General features: G+C 42.5%; 1 protein-coding gene and 1 pseudogene across 1 annotated transcript in view; both read right to left on the bottom strand.

Annotated features, from left to right (window-relative positions):
* LOC108532952 (40S ribosomal protein S20-like) overlaps window positions 1-6,461 on the bottom strand; it is a 45,998-nt pseudogene extending 39,537 nt beyond the window's left edge.
* DAB1 (DAB adaptor protein 1) overlaps window positions 1-24,386 on the bottom strand; it is a 1,277,266-nt gene that overhangs the window by 630,113 nt on the left and 622,767 nt on the right. The gene's annotated exons all lie outside the window — the stretch shown is intronic.

Below are 24,386 nucleotides of genomic sequence, written 5' to 3'. Positions count from 1 at the left end.
CCTTTGGAAGCTTCCTCTCAGGGGTGTACTCCACCCTGTGAGGTGTGGGGTGTCAGACTGCCCCTAGTGGGGGATGTCTCCCAGTTAGGCTACTCAGGGGTCAGGGACCCACTTGAGCAGGCAGTCTGTCCGTTCTCAGATCTCAACCTCTGTGTTGGGACATCCACTGCTCTATTCAAAGCTGTCAGACAGAGTCGTTTGCATCTGGGCAGGTTTCTGCTGCTTTTTTTGTTGTTGTTGTTTAGCTGTGCCCTGTCCCCAGAGGTGGAGTCTACAGAGACAGGCAGGTTTCCTTGAGCTGCTGTGAGCTCCACCCAGTTTGAGCTTCCCAGCGGCTTTGTTTACCTACTTAAGCCTCAGCAATGGCGGGCGCCCCTCCCCCAGCCTCGCTGCTGCCTTGCAGTTAGATCGCAGACTGCTGTGCTAGCAATGTGGGAGGCTCCCTGGCTGTGGGACCCTCCCAGCCAGGGGTGGGTATAATCTCCTGGTGTGCCCGTTTGCTTAAAGTGCAGTATTGGGGTGGGAGTTACCCGATTTTCCAAGTGTTGTGTGTCTCAGTTCCCCTGGCTTGGAAAAGGGATTCCCTTCCCCCTTGCGCTTCCCAGGTGAGGCGATGCCTCGCCCTGCTTCAGCTCTCGCTGGTCGGGCTGCAGCAGCTGACCAGTACCGGTTGTCCAGCACTCCCTAGTGAGATGACCCCAGTACCTCAGTTGAAAATGCAGAAATCACCGGTCTTCTGTGTCGCTCGTGCTGGGAGTTGGAGGCTGGAGCTGTTCCTATTCGGCCATCTTGCTCCGCCCTCAAGAACATTCCATACTGTCTTAAAGAAATGCTTTCAGTTTGAAGCACCACTTAATAATACTGGTCCGTGATGAAGCTTTCACTGTTTTGTGGTGAAATGAAAAAAATAAGTTTATTCCCCCCTCCTACAAAAGCTAAATTTAACCCATTAAAACATTTCTAAGGAGTAAGTAAGTCCTTTCTTCTTTTGTGATACAGTCTTCTTTCCTTGTGAGATGATTATGACAGTGGGTGATGGGTTTAAGCTGTTTTTCACATCCTTGCTTGGAAAAATTATAGGTTGCCAGTGCTATGTTGGACTCCTTCTCTTTTTAAATTTAGTTTTACTGTTTCTTAACATCCTAGGGCTAGCGACCACTGGTTTGGGGCATTTTTACTAATGTGAATTTTGTCACATGAGTTGTTTCCATAGTGGGTATTGTAAAAGCTGTTGATTTCTCCTCATTATCCATTTTTTGCCTTCTTTCTTAGTAAGAGAATATTCTACCAGGCCTGTGCCCCGCAAGAATAAATACTGTATTTTACAGCCCCCTTGCTGTTTTGTGGCCATGTGACTAAGTTTTGGTCAAAGGTCAGCAGAAGTATATTCGGACATTTTCTTGAAGCTTTCTTCAACAAATAACTAGCATATTCTCTTGCTTTTTCTTCCCTTCCTTCTACATCTGCTACTTGGAACATGGATGTAATGGCTGAAGAGCCATCTTGAAGGGCAGAGCAGGAAGCTAGAAGGAGCCTGGATTCCTGAGGACTTCACAGAGTAGCACTACCAAATCCACTCTAGGACCATCAACTTCTGACTTATTTGTGAAAGAGAAACAGACTTCTCTCTTATTTAAACCAATATTATTGTACTACTTGGAACTTTAACTAATCCTAACTGACAATATTGGGGGACATGTTTGTAGCTGGGTGCTGTCATTTGTACCAAATACTTGCTTAGGATTAATTTCCCATGTTAATCAATAAGAGGGAGAGAAAATTGAGTCAAAGGAAAAAAAATTGTTCTTTGGAACAGTCTTGGATTTAAAAACAATCTCCAAGCAATTCTTAGTGATGCTGCAAACACAATTAGCAAGCTTTACCAACTGAAAGCATCTTAAGGGTTTACAGTGGAACTACATGTCTTAAGGTCATCGCTAACAACTCATGACTGGAGATGACATGTCATGTTCCTCCAGGCGGTTCATAATGAAATATGATCATCATAGCTGAGTGTGAGGGCCTCTGTAAGTACTGAAACAATGTGTAAATACCCACAGGTGGTCTTACTATGATAATAAGTGTATAACTGCTGCTATCTACAAGCGCCCTATGGGAATGGAGTGTGTCTGAGGGAAGGTGCTGTGGCTTTTATTTCTTTTCTTTTCTTTTTTTTTTGAGACAGAATTTCGCTGTTGCCCAGGTTGGAGTGCAGTGGCACAATCTCAGCTCACTGTAAGCTCCGTCTCCCAAGTTCATGCTATTCTCCTGCCTGAGCCTCCTGAGTAGCTGGGACTACAGGTGCCCACCACCACGCCCGGCTAATTTTTTGTATTTTTAGTAGAGACTGGTTTCACTGTGTTAGCCAGGATTGTCTTGATCTCCTGACCTCATGATCCACCCGCCTCGGCCTCCCAAAGTGCTAGGATTACAGACATGAGCCACTGCACCTGACTGGCTTTTATTTCTTTACCCCTGCTACTTGTCCAGGGTTCTTACTATTGCCCCTCCCTCATTTGCTCACTCACCACTTCCTGGACACCCCAACATTTCCTATGTTTCTGAATTATGTTGAGCTCATTCCTTCCTCTGGGCTAGTATATTTCCTGTTTCTTCTGTCCAGAGGGATCCTTTCTCAGACCTTCTTGACAAGACTCTTTCTCACTGTTCAAGATCTCAGCTCAGATGTTACTTCTCAGAGAAGTCTTTCCTTGACCTATGAAATTTGAATATTTTCCTCAGTCACTCTCAATGGCGCTTAATGCCATCTAAAATTATGTATTCGTTTCCTGCATATTGAATCTTTTTTTTTAATGCTTAGAATAAGGCAAGGACCTTGTCAGTTTTGCTCACCTGGTTTCTCCACAACATAGTAAACACTCCATAGACAGTTGAATGAAAGACTATTTAACATGACACAATTACCAGAGGCAATCTGTGGGATTCTACAATAAATCCATAATGTTCTGTAGGTACTTATAGGAGATCTATAATGGCAGCACAGGTATTATAGATAATCTATGGGTTCCTACAGATCACCTGCTCTGAGAATATAAATCCTTTCAGATTCTTTTTAAAGGGGCTAAGACCCCCTTCAGGCAATCTGTGATGGCCCTATCACTCCAAATATTATGAAATGGGTCTACAGGGTATTTCGAATTGCTCAATAGAAAAGTGAGGGAGGATATTTCACATACTGCCGGAGCAGGAGAAGCATGACCAAAGGCATGGTGGTAGGAGAAGTGCCAGAATCCCTGGGGAACAAGGCATCAACAGGACTAGCATGTCTGCCATGCTCTGAGGGTGGCAGAGGATTGGTAACTAAGCATAGAGCCAAACTGTGGAGAATCCTGAGGGTACGCAAAGGAATTTTGACTTGAGCGTTTCTCTCTGGGCATCAGATTTCTCACCTGTAAATAAGCTGATGTGCTCTATTTAAGGATGCTAACTGCCTAGCCAGTGGACCGCCATTAGTGGACATTCTTGGTACCTTGCCCAGACTCCCTTTCCTGGGCTGGTGCACATACTGCCCAGCTGCTGTGAGTGTCAGCTGCTAATGACTGACAGCTGCTCCCTTCTTCTAAGAATAGCCCTCTGCTGAGGAGAGCCACCAGGCTGGGGGTATACACCATCCCCATCCCCACATCCGTAGCCAATGACCAACCACCAGTGTATGAAAGGTTAGCCCCCTGCCTCAATTCACACTGCAGTGGCCCAGGTTGGTCCCCAGCTGAGACCACATCATTGTTTAACTTTCTTCCCTGCCTTCAGCCTCCTTTTCTCTCTCTCCTTCTGAGAGCCTCCTTGACTAAATAATTTCCACAAGTACCCCATCTCAAGCCCAACATCTAAGGAAGAACCCAAGTTAAGACTGGTCCCTTGGCATACATCACTACATTGATCAGAACACTCTTGCCCTACAAGCTTAAATGCCATCTTAAAATTGTCACCTCAGCAATTCAAGCAACACTTCCACTCCTTTGATACTGGCATTGGAGAGAAAACCTGTTTGGCAAACCCTGACTAGAAGATCTCTAAGGTCCCTTTCTTTGCTTACATTTTAAAAAATGACACTTTTTAGGTGACTTGAACTTGTGTTGTGAGTGAAAATGGGAAAACATACTGAGAGGTACTCAAATCGAAGAAATGTCAAACTCCTTTTCCCAAGACTCACCTGTGCTTGTTTGTTCCATTCATGAACATTCTCCTGCCATAAAAGACAAAAGGTTCCTGGGTTCTATTTGCCTAGCACAGAACTGGGCACTTGGGACATGCTCCCTAAACATCTGACGATTTCCACACTTACATAACTTCTCATTTTATCTAGAAAAGAACTTCCTGCTGCTTCCAAATAAGGGACTATGAGTGTGAAGTTGAGAAGACCCACCGAAGGATTTCTGGACTAGAACAAAGACTCGAGGGAAGAGATCTTCTTCCTCAGGAAAAGGGGAATAAAAGACACACCCTTTCTGTAGACTCCACTGATACAGGAAAGAATATCATACTAAAGAAGAAGCAGACCGGGCGCGGTGGCTCATGCCTGTAATCCCAGCACTTTGGGAGGCCAAGGCGGGTGGATCACCTGAGGTCAGGAGTTCAAGACCAGCCTGGCCAACATGGTGAAACCTCATCTCTACCAAAAATACAAAAATTAGCTGGGCATGGTGGTGCGTGCCTGTAATCCCACCTACTTGGGTGGCTGACGCAGGAGAATCACTTGAATTCAGGAAGTGGAGGTTGCAGTGAGATGAGATCATGCCACTGCACTCCAGCCTGGGTGACACAGTGAGACTGTGTAGAAAAAGAAAAGAAAAGCAGCAGCAGCAGGCAGATTGACAAGTCTTCCTTCAGGGTTGGCTGGGAAGTGTTTCAGTAAGTAAGAGGTAGGAAAGAAGACCCTGTGGGTTCTGGCACTTTGCTTTTACATTTGAGAAGTGATTCCTAAACAGTGCACCTGTCCACAGGGGAGCTTGGATAGTGGACAGTGGTGCTGGGTTCTGTGGTGGGACCAAGTCACCAAGTAGTGAGAATTGAGAGCAGGAGAGGGTCTCAGGCAGCCTTTCTGGAGCCTTTCTATATATTCTGGGATTAATGTTTGTTAGAATATTAACAGTTATTACATAGATAATAGCACTGCTATTTTTTTAGTTGCAGAATCAGCATATACATACACATGTATATATGTGTGAGTGTGTGTGTATCTCTAAACTAGAGAGAAAGCTGAGTAGAGTGGATAAGAATTTAGATCCTGGAGACAGAGTGTGTTCAAATCCTGGCTCTGCAACAACTGTGTGACCTTGGGCATGTAACTGAACTGCTCTGTGCTATAGGCTATAATTCCATCATCTTTTAAAAGGACACTGATGATAATATCTCACCTTACAGAACGGTCATGAGAATTAAATGACTTAACCTTTGTAAAACACAGAGTATGTTATGTAGGTGTTTGCTAAGCAAACAATGTGCTCATTTTGTCAAGGGTAATGAAGAAAACAATGGATTAAACAGATTTATTTAAACTGCAGGACTCCTCAGGACCTAAAGTGTTAATATCCTTTACGACAGGAATATGATGGGTAGCAGTTCCAGATCCTTTTTTATGGAGCATCCTGCAGGACAAGTGTCTAAATAAACAGTTAAAGGGAACAAAACTTCACTTAAGGAGATAGTCCTATCACGTGAGGAATAAAGAGAGTGAACTAACTTTGATGGAGCACCTGGTACATGGCAACACTGTGCTAGGAACATGATTTGCCTTATCCTTCTTAACTACAACATGTTGAGGCTATTAAGTCATCTATTGATTTTTTATTTTTTGAGACAGAATCTTGCTCTGTTGCCCATGCTGGAATGCAGTGGTGCAATCATAGCTCACTGAAGCCTCAAACTCCTGGGCTCAGGTGATCCTTTCACCTCAGCCTCCAGTTAGCTACCAGGCCTGGCTAATTTTTAAAATTAGTTTTGTAGTGATAGGGTCTCCCTGTGTTGCCAGGCTAGTCTTGAACTCCTGGGCTCAAGTGATTCTCCCACCTTGGCCTCCCAAGGTGCTGGGATTACAGACATGAGTCAGGGCCCCTAATTTATAGATAAAGAATTGGAGCTTTAGAGAGATGGAGTTGGCCAAGAGTGTCCTGTGAAATATTCTAGGGCCAGCAGGGACAATCCTGCTTTGTCCAACTGCCAAGCTTCATCCTGGGAAAATGGAGGTCTGGGAAGACTTCAAGGAGGGGAGGGGTCAACTGGATCCATAGCAGAGTGGGACTCTGACCAAGGGTTGAGCAGGCGTGAACACCACCTGAGACACAGAACAGGAGAGTAAGGCTGCTAGAGACTGTCAAGGCACAGAAGGACTGAGCTGGTGACAAGAACAATAACTGGAGACATTTGACACATCCCAGAATCCTTGCCTTTATTGTATTTTTTACTTCGTTACTATCTGCCTGCTTCCAGTAGGGATCCATGGTCATTCCCTCCAGAGCAGGCTTGCGGGCTTGTTTTCAGGGGTAGCAAAAATGGCAATCCTGGAGAATTTGTTTCTCTGGTGCCTGCTGAGACTCTGCCCCCAAAGGAGAACCTTCCAGTAGAGGAGCTCACTGTGAGAAGGGGTCTGGGCTTTCCACATGAGGTCTTCCAATTTCACACAAGGCCCAGCAGATGATGAGTTTGGATGTCCTAACCCATTCTCTTACATAGGTACATATGGGGTGATGGGGAAGATTCCTTTACTCAACCAATGTTTATAGGGTTAAACGAGAATGACAGGTCCCTCCGGACTTGTTTCCAGGACTCCAGGGAAAATGCTAGTTTTGTATGAGATGAATCTCAAAAAATGCTTATTAAACAGATGACTGGTGATTGAGTGAACTTGACTTTTGAAATATGCACAGAAATAGTGTTTCCCATGAGGGGATAAACCCACAAATACAACTATCAGCAAAACTTGGGGTGAGAGTGAGGGGAAGGGGTTGGATTAAAGAGGACTTTGAGCTAAGAGGCACCCAACATGTGGCACAGTGCCAGGCACCCAGACACCTAAAAGATGTGCTGTCCATCTTCATGCTTTCCTTCTCAGGCCAGCAGCAGCAGGAGCAGGGGAAGAGAACACAGATGCAGAGAGGGAGAGCTAGACAGGAGGAGGTAGGAGGAGCACGCAACAGCTGCAGTGCCACAGGCTCCGGGTCTGGAAGCAGAGGGGCAGCGCGGCAGACACACCTACTGCCCTAAATCATTAGCAGCAACAGCATGCAGGGCTTTGTTTGCGTTGCCTTCTGCTCCAGATTGTTGCTTCCTCACTGGCAAGACAATTTGCAGACTGGCCTATTTTCTCATGCCCACCTTCTGCCTTGGGTTCAAAGAGTTGGTCACAAGGAGTGTGTGTGTGTGTGTGTGTGTATGAGAGAGAGAGAGAGAGAGAATTCACGCAGTTAAACTTGTGTGCCTGTTTGAGAAAGTGTTTGCATGTGAGAGACTGAAAGACAGAATTCATGATCTTGAACTTGTGTGTGTTGGGGGAGAAAACAGAATTCATAAGCTTGAGTGTGTGTGTATGTGTGTGTGCACACATGCACGTGTGTGTGAGAGAGAATTCATGAGCTTGAGTGTATGTGTGTGTATGAGCACATGCACACGTGTGTGAGAGAATTCATGAGCTTGAGTATACGTGTGTGTATGTGTGTGTGAGCACATGCACGTGTGTGTGAGAGAGAATTCATGAGCTTGAGTTTGTGTGTAAGAGAGGGAGTTAGATTGTTTGTGTGTGTGTGTGTGTGTGTGTGTGTGTGTGTGTGTATGTAGGAGCCTTGAGAGGGGGAGATTTGGCCTGAAAACGATAAAAGGCCTTCCTTTTACTCAGGAATTGTGAGGGAATAACAATAACCACTCTTGTGAGGGAATAACAAGCTGGGATAGTGCGTGGGGGTGAGGAAGGGGGCGCAGAACTCATGAACCCTCACTGAAGCACTCTCCTACCCTCTGTCTTTACTTTCTGTACTTTTGAACAATGCTGGGGCTTATTTAGGTCTTCCAATTTCTGCAGAGTTTGGGGAAAACTGAGGTTGTCCCTAAGAGGATTTAGGCTGGGGGCTCTGAGGTTAGGCGATTGTAAGTTCCTCCATGGAAAGGTGCACACATGATCCCTGACTGCCTGTGCCTCTGGATCTGGCATGTGATCCAGCACTAGCAGGCACTCAGTAAATGTTGTTGCAACTCTTTGGTATTAAGTGGGATTCTCGCTACAGAGAGTGACTGACTTGCCTCTGAGGGCAATCAAAACCATATTCCAAAGTACTAATGCTTCCCTCATTTGCATGGTTTCATTGCCAGGTTCCTTGCCTGACACAGATAGGCCCCCGATTACTTCTTGACTGAGGTATTTTTTGAACTAACCAGTTGCTTGACCAGCTCAATCTTCTGCATATTGCTCTTGAGCTATTTGAATACAGTGACACAGACATAGAGCAAGGCACCAGTAGGCTTTGGCAGTGGAGTCCAGACTCAAATATCCCGAGTAGTCCTGCAGCAGCTTAAATGTGTGATGCAACATGTGATAAGAAACAGGAGAGGTGGGAGGGCAGGTATTTATACTCAACTATTAAAGAAACACACAACAAAAACAAACAAACAGAAAAGGTGAGTATGCATGTTTTCAATCAGTTTCAGAAATAAGAGACCTGTATCTTCAGTTATACCCTTTGCGGTGTTAACATTTCTACCCATTAGAAGACAGCTGGCCTGGAGGCAGGAGGAGAGACTCTTACTTCTGGTTTGGAATGAGATGAAGGGGACTGTGCAAGGCATCTTTTGCCCAGTAAATCCCGCCACTACAAACCTTGACATTACCCACTCACACAGAAAAGTTGTGAGGCTAGACCAAGGTGGCAGAGCTGGACATAGATATGGGTCTGAATCCAGGTTGCACTATTAGCTGTGTGTCTGTGGATGAGATACTAAACTTTGATGATAGCCCATCTTCTCGTGTATAAAGTACGAAAATAATAACTGACTTAATGATAACATATGGAATGTTTTCTGTGATAAGTATTCACCACATTTTCTTGTGTTTAATCATGACAACAGCAACTCTGTGTGGTAGCTGCTATCCTTTTCCCTGCTTTTTTTTTTTTTTTTTTTTTTTGAGACGGAGTCTCGCTCTGCCACCCAGGCTGGAGTGCAGCGGCCGGATCTCGGCTCACTGCAAGCTCCGCCTTCCGGGTTTACGCCATTCTCCTGCCTCAGCCTCCCGAGTAGCTGGGACTACAGGCGCCCGCCTCGTCGCCCGGCTAGTTTTTTGTATTTTAAGTAGAGACAGGGTTTCACCGTATTAGCCAGGATGGTCTCGATCTCCTGACCTCGTGATCCGCCCGTCTTGGCCTCCCAAAGTGCTGGGATTACAGGCTTGAGCCACCGCGCCCGGCCATTTTCCCTGTTTTATGGACTAGGGAACTGGACAGACAGGTTAAGTAACTTGACCAAGATCACACAGCTATGGTCTGGTAGATTCTAGACTTGAGCTAGGGCTAACTTAATTCCAAAGCTGATATTCTTAAGCATTTTGCTGCTCCATCATTGCCCTTGTGCAATTTTGTGAGGACTAGATGGGATTTTTCTCTATAAAGTGTATGAGAAAATGCCTACCTAGAACATAGATGGTATTTGCTCTGTGCACTTCCTAGTCACTTGTCTCCCCTTCCTGGTCTTCTTTGAGTTTTACTCCCTAGTTTAGGCCATGAAGATCCCTCAAGGTCCTCCTAAGCCATCCAGAAGTTGTGCTTCCATGATTTAAAAATTAACCCTGTTGTCTCCATGTCTGAATAATTGAAATTTTTCAGTAATAAGGCATGGTGATTTATAGAAGGGCCATTAGTCTTCATAATAAATTTATTAAATGATCATTGCTGCTTTTTTTCACTTCATATTTGTCATCGGCAGAGTGGTAATTGGTGTTTGAAATCCGTGTTGGCATGCCATCAAACGAGCCTGCTGTTCTGATCAAGCAAAGCCGCCTGGCAGCAGGGGGCCGGCAGAGCTGACAGGAAGCAGAAAAGCATGGGCCACAGGCAGTGAGAGCTTCCCACGGAAGGAATGGCCCAGGGCTTCCGGATCTCTAAATTAACTCATACGCCCCTGTGTCTTCTTCAGCACCGAGGCGAGGCAGCAAGGTCTCTGTCGAATTTGTTGAACTCCTTAGATAAGCATAGGTTAAATACACATGCCAGGATGGTGGTCTAGCACTTCATTACAGTGCGTTAATTATCATCACCTTCAATGGCAATTAATAACAATTAAGGGTCTTGTAATAACAAGAGCACTGTGTGGAGCTACTTTTGAAGCTGCAGGAACCTGGAATGGATGGTTTTGGAGTACCAGAGTTGGAAGCATCAACCATACTGTCTTAAAATAGGAGTATGAATGATATTGTTAGGCTCTGTAAACTGAGTGGGACATGCAAGAAGCCACATCCCCCACTAGGCTGGGATAAGGAACTGACAGAATAAACAAGGCCTGCAGACAGGCTTCTGTGGACAGGGATGTGTTTTGAAATAGTCAGAATTTGAATGCTGTTAGGCCAGACCGCTTTCTCCAGTTCTAGCTTGTCCCTGAGATGATTGTCTTCTCACACCTGCCCGTGCCCTGAAGTCAAATCCATCTCTGCTCTAAGGTGAAGAAAGAGGTCCAGATAGCATGCTTCCTTCACAGATCTGTTATGGGCAGTCCATGAGAGAATTCATGCTATGCACTAACAAAACACTGTCTGGTAAGTAGTGCTTCAGCTCTTTAAACAAATACAAAGAATGCTTCTCTCCTCCACTGAAGCAGGCTATGAAGACTTTGGGCTTTCATGCCTTATTGTGGCATCTGAATGACTAGAGAGTCTCTCTGGGGACCCCAGGCAAGCTGCTTCACCTCTCTTGGGAGCCGAAGAGGAGAGAGTCCCTATCCCACAGGTTCGTTGGCAGAGTTAAATGGAAGGATATATTGAGGTGCTTGATGCATAGTAGGCACTTAATAAATTATAATTCCTTTTTTCCTCCTTTCATCTTGTCAGGCTAGAGGTCAGTGAATCAATCAGTCTCTAACAGGTTGTAATTGCTTATCATATCAGGAAGAACACTTTGGTTCACAGGCTATTGGTGTCAGATGACACCAGGATGAAACTCAGCTCTGCCACTTACCAGCTATGTGACCTTTCCCAAGTGACTTAAACTCTCAGAGTTCAGTTTCCATATGGGCGAAATGGAAATGATGAAAGGAACAAAAATGTGGTTGGGCATACTCAACAAGACAAGCAGTGTGTTTAGTACTCAAGAGCTCCCTGGATCATAGTTGCTAAGACAGTTATACCCAACTTGAAATGAGAACTCACTTTTTCATTCAAGGGCACCCATAATTGTGTATTTATCATTGCCTCCATTTGGAGAATTGGGTTTGAAATGTTAATTTTCACTTACTTTTAAAGATCCAAAGTTAGAAAAAAATGACATTATGCACTTACAGACGGTAAGTTGTAATTTTATGAAATTGAGGTGCTTTCTCATGACCCACATTAACAAAACCATATATACATTTCTAACCAAAAAAACCTTTAAAATTAGAGTTAAGCTAATGAAGATCTGTCATTCTAAAACTAATTTGGGAGTTTTCCTACATATACTGGCAGACACTATCTTCTTGAACAAAATATTTTTGCTAAAGCAGCAAATGCCTTCTTTCTCTAATGAATTGCCAATTTTGTAAGGTTAAATACACAGTCTATAGCATTTTCATTTTTTAAAAGATTTTTCTATTTATCTTGGGAAATTACAGAGATGATGAAAATCTAAATATAATTTAATGCAAATGTATTCAAATAATTATAGGATGAAAAGTGAACGACAAGTCAAAGCCCCCTGCATGTGTTAAAGGCGGATGCTGGGAGGGAAGGCGTTTTCACCTTGAGAAGGCGAGTTTCAAATGTACCACAACAACCTTCTCTCCCATGGTCCTTTTGCCCTTTACCTTCCCTCTTTGCGCTTTCCTTTATCCTTCTTTTCACAACAGAGTCCTCTTTTTTTTTTCCCTTCTCTTCTTTCCTCCCTCCTTTTCCCTCCTCCTTGTTCTACTCCTGGCTCTATCTTTTCTCTGTGTGTATTTTTCTGTCTCCGTGCTGTGTCTCTCTGTATTTCTTCTCTCTCTCTGTTCGCCTCGTGCCCCATCTCCCTCCGTATCTCACTCACCGCATCTATAGGGATAGGCCAGCCACTGGGCTAGGCACTAGCAGAGGATAAAAAGAAGGCCGTGGCTCCATTTCTGCCCTTGTAGGCCTCAGGGTTTTATGGGGGGAGGCAAACAACCCTGCTAAGAAAGTGGAAGTATTACACTGGCAATCAGCACCCACTCTGGCAAAACAGTGTTTAGAACTGTCTTGGAAAGTAGAGGGAAGTTAAATAGAAGATGAAGCTTTAAAGTATGTCTTGAAGGATGAAAAAAAGGTATCCAGGCAAAGGGATGGGCAGGGACAGACACAAAGACATAGGCAATTACAGAGAGTTTAAGGAATGGTGAAAGATAAAGTCAGGCAGCTAAATTAGAGGAGGGAAAGAGAAGAGAAAAAAATGAAAAGAGAAGGAGAGAGTGAAGACCAGGAATCAGGGGAGTGACCAGAAGAAGAGGGCCTTATAGTTCTAACAGTTGTACACCAGTTCCGGCTCAGTACAAAAGCCCTATCTTTTGGATCTCATAGGCCAGTTTCAAAAATAAACCAAAAAGTCGGGTCAAACCTTTATTTTATTAAATAAGACATTTACCAAAATACTGTCTATTAGCATTGTAATTGTATGAAATGGGTGACAGTTAACACCTAATGTAATAGAAGAAACAATAAGAATAAAAGATATTAGTTGGGAATGGATCATTTAGATTTAGGTAAAGCTCATTATGGAATCCCTTTTTTTCCCCTCAAGTTTGCTTCAAAGCAGTGACAACTTGATTATTTATCATGATTACTGTGCTTGCTTCCACAGATCTGCATTTGAGAAGCACTTCTGTATGCAGTGTCAAGGAGGTTGTATTCCTATTTGGGTAGCAGCGAGGTTTCTAAGTGAAGTTTCTAAGTGAAGTTTCTAAGTGAAGCAGTGAGGTTTCTGGTGAAGGTCTCTAAGGAGATGATGGTCAGTGCTCTCTGGGCTACAGGGACACCAGGGCAGTGCAGAAGCTCACCTCTAGCCTGCTGTGTTCTGTGGGTCACAAGCTATGGTGGCCTGAATCTATTACTAGAAGATGACCATACTCACACCACAGAGGATGGCTGTGATAATTAAAATCCCTAATAGATGTGAAGGCATTGAGCTATCTAGAGATCTAACTGTAGGGATCATTAATGTCAGAGGATGATCTCATCTTGAATGCTGGCAGCTAGTGAAACTGGACTACACAGAGCCTTGGAGGGGGTGAGTGGTCAGGTACAACCTTCCCCTGTGTCTTAGTGTGTTTGGGCTGCTATAACAAAGCACCATAAATTGGGTGGCTTATAAATAATATAAATTTATTTTTCATAGTTCTGGAGGCTAGGAAGTCCAAGATTGAGGCTCCAGCAGATTGGGTGTCTGGTGAGGGCCTGCTTCCTACTTCATAGACAGCTATCTTTTCACTGTGCCCCCACATGGCAGAAGAGGTGAGGGATCTCACTGGGATTTCTTTCATAAAGGCACTAACCTCATTTATGAGGACTCTGTCCTCATGACCTAATCACCTCCCAAAGGTCCTGCCTCCTAATGCTATCACCTTGGGGGTTAGAATTCCAACATATAAATTGTGGGGGAAACATAAACATTCAGTCCTTTGTGCCATGTGTGATGGTTAATTTCATGAGTCAACTTGACGGGCCACAGGATGCACAGATTAAATATTACTTCTAGGGGTTTCTGTGAGGGTGTTTCTGGATGAGATTAGAGTTTAAATCAGTGAATTCAATAAAGTAGAAATTGTCCTCTCCAGTGTGAGGGAGAGTCATCTGATCTGTTGAGGGTCTGAATAGAACAAAAGGCAGAAGGAGAAATTCACCCCTTTCTGCCTGACTGCTTAAGCTGGGACATCCATCTTCTCCTGTTTCTCACACCTTTGGACCCAGACTGGGAATCTACATGATTGACTCCCCTGGTTCTCAGGCCTTCAGACTGGAGCTGACTTATACTCACTGGCTTTTCTTTATAGGTTGCAGATCGTGGGACTTCTCAGCCTCTATAATGGTGTGACCCAATTCCTTATAATAAATCTCTTCCTATAGATCCCGTTGATTCTGTTTCCTTAGTGAACCCTCACTAATACACCATGTCTCTCAGGCCCTTGTAGATAGCTACCATTGCTGGAACCATTACTTTGTACCAGACATGTGCTGAGGTCTTTGCTTATTATCCATTACAACTTTTGTGTACTCATTGCATATGAAATGGTATACTTGTTTAGTACCAGACAACTTGTAATGGGAGAAGCAATTTTGTTTTAAACCACTATGTCATCAGAATCTAGCTAGTCACTAAATGGCATACAATAAATGTTGAATGAATATTTTTAATTGAAAATTGAGGGGCCGGGCTCGGTGGCTCAAGCCTGTAATCCCAGCACTTTGGGAGGCCGAGACGGGCGGATCACGAGGTCAGGAGATCGAGACCATCCTGGCTAACACGGTGAAACCCCGTCTCTACTAAAAAATACAAAAAACTAGCCGGGCGAGGTGGTGGGCGCCTGTAGTCCCAGCTACTCGGGAGGCTGAGGCAGGAGAATGGCGTAAACCCGGGAGGCGGAGCTTGCAGCGAGCTGAGATCCGGCCACTGCACTCCAGCCCTGGCGACAGAGCAAGACTCCGTCTCAAAAAAGAAAAAAAAAAAAGAAAATTGAAAAGGAGATCTCTCCCAGGTCTTATAATGACTAAGGGGCCTAAGTAGGATTTGAACCAAAATCTGACTCCATAGCCCCCGCTGTTTGCATTTACTGTGTAAATGCATTGCACTGGCCCTAAGCCCAGCAGAATATGCTGCATCATGACAATTACTGAGGGTGGGACGGGCAACAGGCCCTTTAGTTCTGCTGTCTGTTCAAGTCTCAGTGCCTACTCATTCCAAGATCCTTGGAGTTAACTTTCCTCGCACTACTTCCTGGCTACTTTGGCAGAAGAAGATGCCAAGTGCTTATGGTTTCAGGCCCAGTTCAATTATTACCTCCTTGGGAAGGCTGTTATAACTCCCCTAAGAGTGGAGATATTATTGGCCTTCTTTGTGTGCCATAGCCGATGGTGAAGTGAAGAGAACACCTGATTTGGGTTGAGATAATTTGGAACTGAGTCCTGACTCCACCTCATGGGTGTGACCTTGAGTAAGTCACAGTCTCTCTGAGCTTCAGACTCCTCATTTGTAAAACACATAGCAGTTATTGCTTTGCCTGGCACTCCAGGGATGTTTTAAGATCAAAGTCAATGCATTGACATGTAAAAAAGTGTTTATAAAGTGTAATATGCTGCACAAGTGTTAGCAATTAATTTTAGAGGTCGGACTGAAGTCACAGTTTGAAGACACAAAGGAATGGGCAGTTCAGATATGAAGAGAGAAGTGGCAGATATTGTGGCTATCTTAGTAAATTCCTTCCACCTTTTCCTGTCCAACTTATGAACCTTAAGTCAGCCATTCAGCCATTCATTCATTCATTCATTACTTCACTCATCACACATTCACTGAGTGGCCACTTGGTATCAGGTACTAGACCCTGAAAATACTTAAATAAGTCACATAAAATCCCAACCCTTCCTTTAGGAAGCTCATTGTCTGTTGTGAAGGCAGACAATTAAAAACTAATAAAATATCTAACCCTATTTGGTCATATATGACCTTTATACCAGTCATTCAAAAAATCTTTCACTGATTACCAAATGTCTTTATTTGCAGCGCTCACATTTATAACCCACATTTCCTATTTTGTTTCCAGGTGTTACAGCTTATTGGTTATTTCATCTGGCACTTTCATCAAATTAGTTTTATAAAGTTTTACTCTTCTTATTTCCAGTTTTTACTCTTTCTTCAATATTTCCCAAGATTCTTTGTATTTGGAGATTTTCAGTTTTGTCTCAAAGCAATAATTACATCTAACACTTATATTGAGCTTACTATGTGCCCAGTGCCATTCCAAGCACTGAATGCACATTAATTTAATTAGCCACCTATTTGATCTCTCTTCATTAGTCTCCTTAGTATTTTTCCAGTTTCATAGAGTTCTTACAGTTCTCACAAATTTTAAACCTTTGATTAAAAACATAAATATGTAACAATGCATACAATTATATAAGTAATTAAATCTTCAGAAACTCATACAATTCTTATGAGTAGTTCTCTGCTCTGTATTGCACTACACGAAAGTGACACATTTACTGTTACATGTTGCAGAAATTCTGAGCTTACTTTAGAAAAGATTACTAAAAATATGTCAGAAACACATGCATTTCTTATAAATGGCCAGCAGCTATTTGTGCCTTGACAGTATCAATATTTATAGACTGATGTAGATTTCATGTGACCACTGGCTGCAGTGTTTGTGTGAAAAACCCACCCACCTACCATTAATTAGGGGAACACACCTGAGTGCTCTAGGGCCCTATTGAGGTAAGGAGGGGAGAGAGAGAGATCTGACAGGTGGGACTGGAGGACTGTCCAGGAGCTAACACAACCTAAGTATGAAGGAGAAGGAGGAAGAGTTTTGAAACATATTAGTTTTCTAGGGCTACCATAACACATCATTCAACCACTTTGAATTGTAATTGACTTATCACTAAAATGGGATAATATGAACTAATTGGTAGGAGTGTATTTCAGTTAAATGGAGAAACTCATGTCAAGAGCCTACTACAGGCTCAAATCTTTCACGATGCTGCCTGGATAGTTAGAACTTAGATCTCCAGATAGCTCAAGAACCTGAAAAAACAAAAACAAAAACTGAGCTGATTTGGAACCTGCCAGAAGGAGGCCTTCTAGACCCACGGAGCAAAGAGATATTGTCATAGCATTACAAAGGTTGAGGGTTTTTTTTTCCGCCTTTAAAAAATTACATTAAGGCTCCTCTGAGTTCAAATGAAATGCATTCCCATGATAATACTCAGAGCTTAATGTTCATAACATTTCAGAATAAAAAAATCAGTTCTGTGTTTACTTTGTGCTTATTAAACATGAAAAAGATGAAAGGAGCAAATAGAGGAAAGACAACCAAGATTATTTCCAATTTCTCGAGATATCCCTTCCACCTGGCTGCTTTGATAATGGCATAGCAGCAAACAAAGTCTGAGGCTACATGAGACTGAAAAATAAGGGAGAAATCACTCAGTCCTGTCATCCAGATATTTCATTTGGAGGGCAACAAACAGCCAAAGGACCAAATATTAGGGGGACTGACTTCGGATTTTAATTGTCTTAAGTTTTCACAGACCTGCAGAATCGCAGTAGGGAGGAGATCTTGAGAGGTCATTTGGAACCCGTGCAAATTTTAAAACTCCTCATGTCGATTATTTTTAAGAATGATGAAAAAAGAAATGTTATAACTTGCTGCAAGAGTCCATTCTAGTGTTCGATAATCCTCCCTCGGGAAAATTTAAAGCTATGCGGAGTGATTATTTCTGCGAGAAAAAATGTCAGTTATTTGTTTCACCCTAAGGGTAGACAACATGGGGTCTATTTATATAAAAGGATAGGGTTATCTACTAAGAGATAACAAAAGTCACTCTGTTTTTAGAATCCAAAGAACTGAGTTCAAATCTTTATTTATTTATTTTTTTGAGACAGCGCCTCACTGTGTCCTCCAGGCTGGAGTGCAATGGTGCGATCTCGGCTCCCTGCCAGCTCCACCTCCCGGGTTCACGCCATTCTCCTGCCTCAGCCTCCTGAGTAGCTGGGACTACAGGCGCCCGCCACCACGCCCAGCTAATTTTTTGTATTTTTAGTAGAGACGGGGTTCACCGTGTTAGCCAGGATGGTCTCGATCTCCTGATCTCGTGATCCGCTTGCCTCAGCCTCCCAACGTGCTGGGATTACAGGCGTGAGGAGTTCAAATCTTAATGCTGATACTTGCTAGCCACATGACCCCAAGCTAATGACTTCACTTCACTGAGCACCATTTAATAAAAGGGAGTCCTGGCCTCAAAGCATCCTGGGCACCCTAAGTGAGGAGGAAGGAGGAGAGATGACCAAATTGTGGAATTAAAATATAGTCTGCTATTTTACCACTGAAATATCCATGGATTTGTTGGTGTGCTATTTTTGTTATTTTTAAATAACCAAAATTCTAGGTATTAATATCTGTAAAGCAAGATCGACAACTTAATTATTCAAATTATGTGAAAAAACAAACGGATACAAAGCCTACAAGTCTAGACATGTCCAGATCTTCATGAATTGTAATTAGCAACCATATTATGGTCCTGCAAAGCTCCTATTGGAAGAATAATTATTACTGCAGTTCAAAAAATTTCTGAGAAAACAGAATATGAATGTGACAGTATGGAAATGGATACAGGGACTTATGCATCAGAGCCACCAACTACACATGATAAAAATACAGAAGATGTAGACCTATCAAATATATTTTATTTGGTGGGGGCGGGCAGGAAACATAGCTCCTTGTCAATACAAAACCTATGTATAGTCTTTATTGGGATGGGCACGGAAGGAAGGGTTGTTCAAACAAAAACTCAAAATCATCAAATAAGAAATAAAATTATTTAAAGTTGAAATTCAGAGGAAAATATTTAGGGTTAGTTCTTAAGTGTCTCTTCACCATTCTTCTGACTATTCACAAAATCACCAGAAAAGCTTTTTCAGCAGCAAGTGAAGCTTGCATAAAAATATATTTGCAAATCATTGATGTCACTTGAATAATTTCATTTTTTAATTAGCACATTTTAAAAGAGCAAGTCACATTTTATTTTCAATTTCCATAATTAACTGCATTTTCTAGTTTATATGCTATTTAGTTTATGGTTTGAATATTTAACTTAGTGATTTACATCTACAAATAATTTATATTACAGTTATGTTTACCTTTTGCAACATTTCCCTGATGTTTATATCATCTTTACAAGTTTTTGTATTTGAAGTACATTAAATAGCTTTGTTTCTTTGAACTTTTTACTTTATAAATTTTGTGTGCTTTCAAAATAAAATACTGATAGTATGTAAAACAAAAATGGAAATAACAGAATTATTATCTTGCCACAGACTTGGCAATCACTAAAATGGAGTTAGCAGACTGAGATTAACCTGACATCTGGCAGCAAAATGTACCAGGACCCAAAGGAGGGGTCAGTAGCTCAAATCGCAGAGGCGAAGAAGACTGGCTTTTTTTCTCACTCAAGGCTGATACTTTCCCTGCTCCATACCAGGACACAGGGTCCTCTGATAGATGGTAATCAGGTATTAGCATCAGGAGACGTGTCAGAGTTATTGATCAGGGAAGTGGGAAGAGGTGATATCAGGCATAACAAATATTCCATCGTAGGCTTCTGAGGGAACAGTCTACAGGGAGTAGAATATTTTCTGAGGGATATGGGATTTAGGGAGGCCACAGACCTGGTATACCTAAATTGCAGAACTGCTGTAAGCGTTAAATATTAGAGAGTCTCCAAAGGACTCGTATAATAATCCCACATGTGTAAGAGGGTTAGTATAATGTAGTGCTACATAGGCGTGGAACTTGGTACAAATTCTACTCTAGTGTAAATTATTAGTGGAGTACTACTCTAGTATACATTATTACCAGGTATTTCTAAATTAAAGTGTTATTAGAAAAATAAATCTTTAATAGTGTTTGTGTGAAATTTGCTGTGTGTTTTTCGTGAGTGGACTTCCAGTTTGACATGGAATTAGGATCAGCCACAGCAGATGAAAGGTGTCAGTGTCAGTACTCTATGAGACTAGAAGCAGAGGGGAAAGTGGTAGGTGACTAGCATGGTGGAGGAAGCTAAAACTCTAAGATAGGATGGAGATGGGGTTGGATGCCATCAATAAATTCTCAATTTCACTGCAGAAATTCAGCACCAGGAAGACACAGACAGAGGAAGGTTGGGGTGGAGTTGAAACAGTGGGGAGGAGAATTGTGTGACAGTTGTGAGGAGAAGGAAAACTCAGGAGAATGGAATTCTCACCCATGGTAAGAGGAAGTCAAGAGATAACACCTAAAATTGACAAATCAAAAAATAGCAATGTAAGTGTGTTATTTAGAATGGAGTAAAATAACAGAAGAAAATGTTAAAATAATAAAAGTTTCAGAGTGGTGGGTATGTGGGAAGTAAGGAATTGTTATTCTCTGACAGGAGTCGTAGTACTATGTGTTTTAAATGCATCATACGGATACTTTTTAAAAAAAAATTTAAAGCAAACAGAATGTACTAGATTAAACAGTAGTTCTTATTATGCTGTATTAGGTAAGACCAAAGATATGATCAACATGGGAAAGGTTAGTAATATGATTTTTCTAAAGCAGACAATAAGTATTCAGTAAACATAGCTTATCTATATGTTTTACAGTTCAGAATATTGTTCTCTAAATTGGGTTCAAAGCCCTGTATCAAGTATGTCAGGATCTGAGCTCCGGAGTAGAACTGTCTGTCACTTTAGCTGTGCCTTGATGGAAGAGTAAGATCAGAAGCAGCTGTGTCCTGTTGTCTAACACTGCAGGCCTGGGGCTGTGAGGAGAGGAGAGGGCCGAGATGACACTTCTCATTCATGAATTCTCAAACTTCAGCATGCATCTGAATAACCTGGAGGGCTTGTGAAAACAGAAGGCTGGCCTCACTCCCAGGGTTTCTGGTTTAGTGGGTTTGGGATGAAGCCTGACTTTCTTTATTTCTAGCAACTTCCCTGGTGATGCTGATGCTGCTGAACCTGGGACCACACATTCAGAATCATTGGCCCAATGTGTGGTGGGCAAGTGGACCACAAGGGCCGGCTGCTGAGGACCGGCTGAAGGAAGAATGCTGTTCCTGGAAAGATGTTTGAATAAGCTTTGTGCTGGGAAGGGAGGGATAGAGCGGGGAATCTAGGTATCCCATATGTTTTCTAAGGCTGGCATTGTAATGTCTTTTAATAATCTCCTTGGCTCAGCTCAACAATCCTACTTTAAAGAAATGTCTGATTCCCACAATTCTAATAATATGTGCCCAGAAGAGAGCCCACCGATGAAAGTCTAAAAAATAGATTCAATTATTCTTCTTCACTACTGAACCTAAGCTATGCCATTAGAGGAAGGCAAAGACCCGGAGTGAAACACACTTACATTTTGCCAGGTATCTAAGAAGAAAGAGAATAGGAACAAAGAAGCGGACCTAACCTGGGAATGACTGAACAATCTTTTAAATATGATTAGATCATATAACATTTGTCAATATTTTTAATGGTCATACTAATTTGCTTTGTCAGTCCACATTTTCTGTCTCACAAGAGTCTATTGAGACCAGAATTGCAAATGTAAACTTACAGTGTGCCATGGCTTGCGCATCCTGGACCGGGGGGTTAATTTAGGCAGTTAGCGCACAAAGGCAGGGAAACTGAAAGCAAGAAATCCTAGGTTCAAGACCTGCCTCTTTAAAGAAGACAGCTAGCATTTGACAGACTTTAAGGTCAGGTTGGTGTGACCCTGAAGAGTTAACATCTCATAGCCTCAGTGATCTCATCTTCAAAATGAAGACAATAATGTAAGATTTAGCATAGTACCTGGCACACAGCATTGTGCTGAAAGAATGTGAGCTATAACAGCAGATAAAAACAAGCTCTTTAAAGTCAGATGAGGGTTCTGATCTGGGCTGTTACTTAATAGTGGCTCCCTTGGGCAAGTTATTGAACCTTTCTAAGGTGTAAGTAATTGTGTTAAAATAGGGATAATAATATATAATCTTTTAGGATTACTCTAAGGATTAAATGAAAGCAAATATAATAGTATGCATATCCCTTGGCAATATTAAGCACCCAACAAATGAAATGATCACTACAGATATGAAACCTAACCCTCAAAAGTACTAGCTCTCCTAATGTGTAAAAATAAAACAAATATCTACCTTACCTTCTTCCAGATTTGGTTTGAGGCTGCAATAAGAAAGCTGAAAGAATGAAAAGAAAGAAAGAAACTTCATTCATTCAACAGATGTTTACTGCGCATCTTTTGTGTGCCAGGACTGTTTTAGGTGCCAGCAATATCCTTGTAAACAAAAAGGTATAATGAAATTCTTGTATTCAGGAGTTTATACTTCCCCCACTGGAATGGAGGAGGAAAAGAAGAATAAACAAATAAATATAGAACGGTGGTGAAAATGTTTTAGAGAAAAGTTAAACAAGGTACAGAGTATGGAGATATGGCAATGGGGTGGGGAGGGTATACTATTTTATATAAGGTGGTCAAAGAAGAAATAGCACATAAATGGCATTCGAGCAGAGATCTGAAGGTTATAAGGGGTAAGCCATGCAGATGCCCGGAGGACAGTCTAGATGGAGGGACAGCCAGTTCAGCATCCCTGAGATGGGAGCATGTTGGGAGTATTCATGGAGGTACAGGGGACCAGGCTGGCTATAGCAGCTGAAGGAGGTGAGGACACTGTGCCATGAATCACATGGGAACTGAATTGTGTCTCCCCAAATTCACAAGTTGAAGCCCCAACGCAAACGTGATGTTACTTGGAGATAGAGTCATTAGGGAGATAATTAAGGTTAAACGAGGTAATAAGGGCAGCACTCTAATCCAGCAGTTCCCAACCCCCAGGCCATGGACTGGTACCAGTTCATGGCATGTTAGGAACCAGGCCGCACAGTAAGAGGTGAGTGGCAGGCAAGCAAGCGAAGCTTCATCTGTATTTACAGCCATTCCCCATCACTCGCACTACAGTCTGAGCTCTGCCTCCTGTCAGATCAGCTATGGCATTAGGTTCTCATGGAAGTATGAACCCTCTCATGGGAGTGTGAACAGGGCATGCGAGGGATCTAGGCTTTGTGCTCTTTATGAGTCTCTACTGCCTAATGAACTGTCACTGTCTCTCCATCACACTCTCAGTTGCAGGAAAACAAGCTTAGGGCTCCCACTGATTCTACATTTTGGTGAGTTGTACAATTATTTCATTATATATTACAATGTAATAATAATATAAATAAATTGCACAATAATTGTAATGCACTTGCATCATCCTGAGACCATCCCCCTGACCCTGATCTGTGGAAAATTTGTTTTCCATGAAACCAGTCCCTGGTGCCAAAATGGTTGGGGATCGCTGCTCTAATCTAATAAAACTGGTGTCCTTATAAGAAAATGAAGACACTGGAGTACTCTCTCCCATTCTCTCCCCGAGTGTGCACAGAGGAAAACCCACATGAGGCTGCAGTGAGTGGGCTGCTCCCTACAAGTCAGGAAGAGAGGCCTCACCAGAAGCCAAATTTGCTGACCCTTTGATCTTGAACCTCCTGTTTCCAGAATTGTGACAAAATAAATGTCTGTTGTTTAAGCCTCCCGGTCTGTGGTATTTTGTTATGGCAGCCCAAGCAGACTGGTACACCGTGCTAGGACTTCAAGATGGGCTGTCATTAGAGGGCTTCAAACAAGGACAGGAGGACATTTGAAAGGATACTCTTCTTTTGTGTGTAAAATATGGGCACAAAGTTGAAAGCTAAGCAATCATTCAGGAGGTCCTTGCAATAATCCAGATGAACAGTGATAGTGGCTTTGACCAGGGTACTAGCAGTAGAGAAGGCAGTGAGGACTGTTTCAACCCTGAATGCAGTTTGTGGGTAGAGCCAACAAAATGTGCTCATGGGTGACATATGGGGTGTACAAAAGACGGGGTGGGTCAAAGGCGGCTCCAAGATTTCTGACTGAGCACCTGGAAGACTGGAGTTGCCATTTACTAAGATGGAAAAGGTTGTGGAAGGAATAGCTGGGGCAGATAATCAAGAGTTTAGCTCTGAATTTTCTTGAAGTTTGAGCTGCCAGCAGACATCCAATGGAGATGTTTGAGGATACAGATGGCGTTCTAAGTTCAGGGGAGTGCTACGATTGGAGAGAAATGTGGATGGATAATATAAATATGGATAAATACGGATATCATTAACATATGGGTGGTAGATAATGAGACAGGATCAATAAATTTAAAAAAGTTACCTATTTGTAAAGCTGTGCATAAATTAACTGGGGACTTTGCATATTCCTCAGTATGCAGGGGTTTTGTTTTTTTTTTTTTTACAGCAATCTCACAATATTTTTCTTCTTTGTGCTTTACTAATATTTCATACCATTTAAAAATGGGATAAGATGAGATACTTAACTATCTACTAATACTTTATGTATTTTGCTCTTCCCATAACATGTTACAGGAATATCTCAGTTGCCAAATCTACTGATAGGTG

Source organism: Rhinopithecus bieti, unplaced genomic scaffold (genome assembly GCF_001698545.2).
Source record: "Rhinopithecus bieti isolate Rb0 unplaced genomic scaffold, ASM169854v2 scaffold_6380, whole genome shotgun sequence".
NCBI lineage: Eukaryota > Metazoa > Chordata > Mammalia > Primates > Cercopithecidae > Rhinopithecus > Rhinopithecus bieti.
The sequence above is the reverse complement of the archived record's forward strand: the minus strand, read 5'-3'. Positions and strand labels throughout refer to the sequence as shown.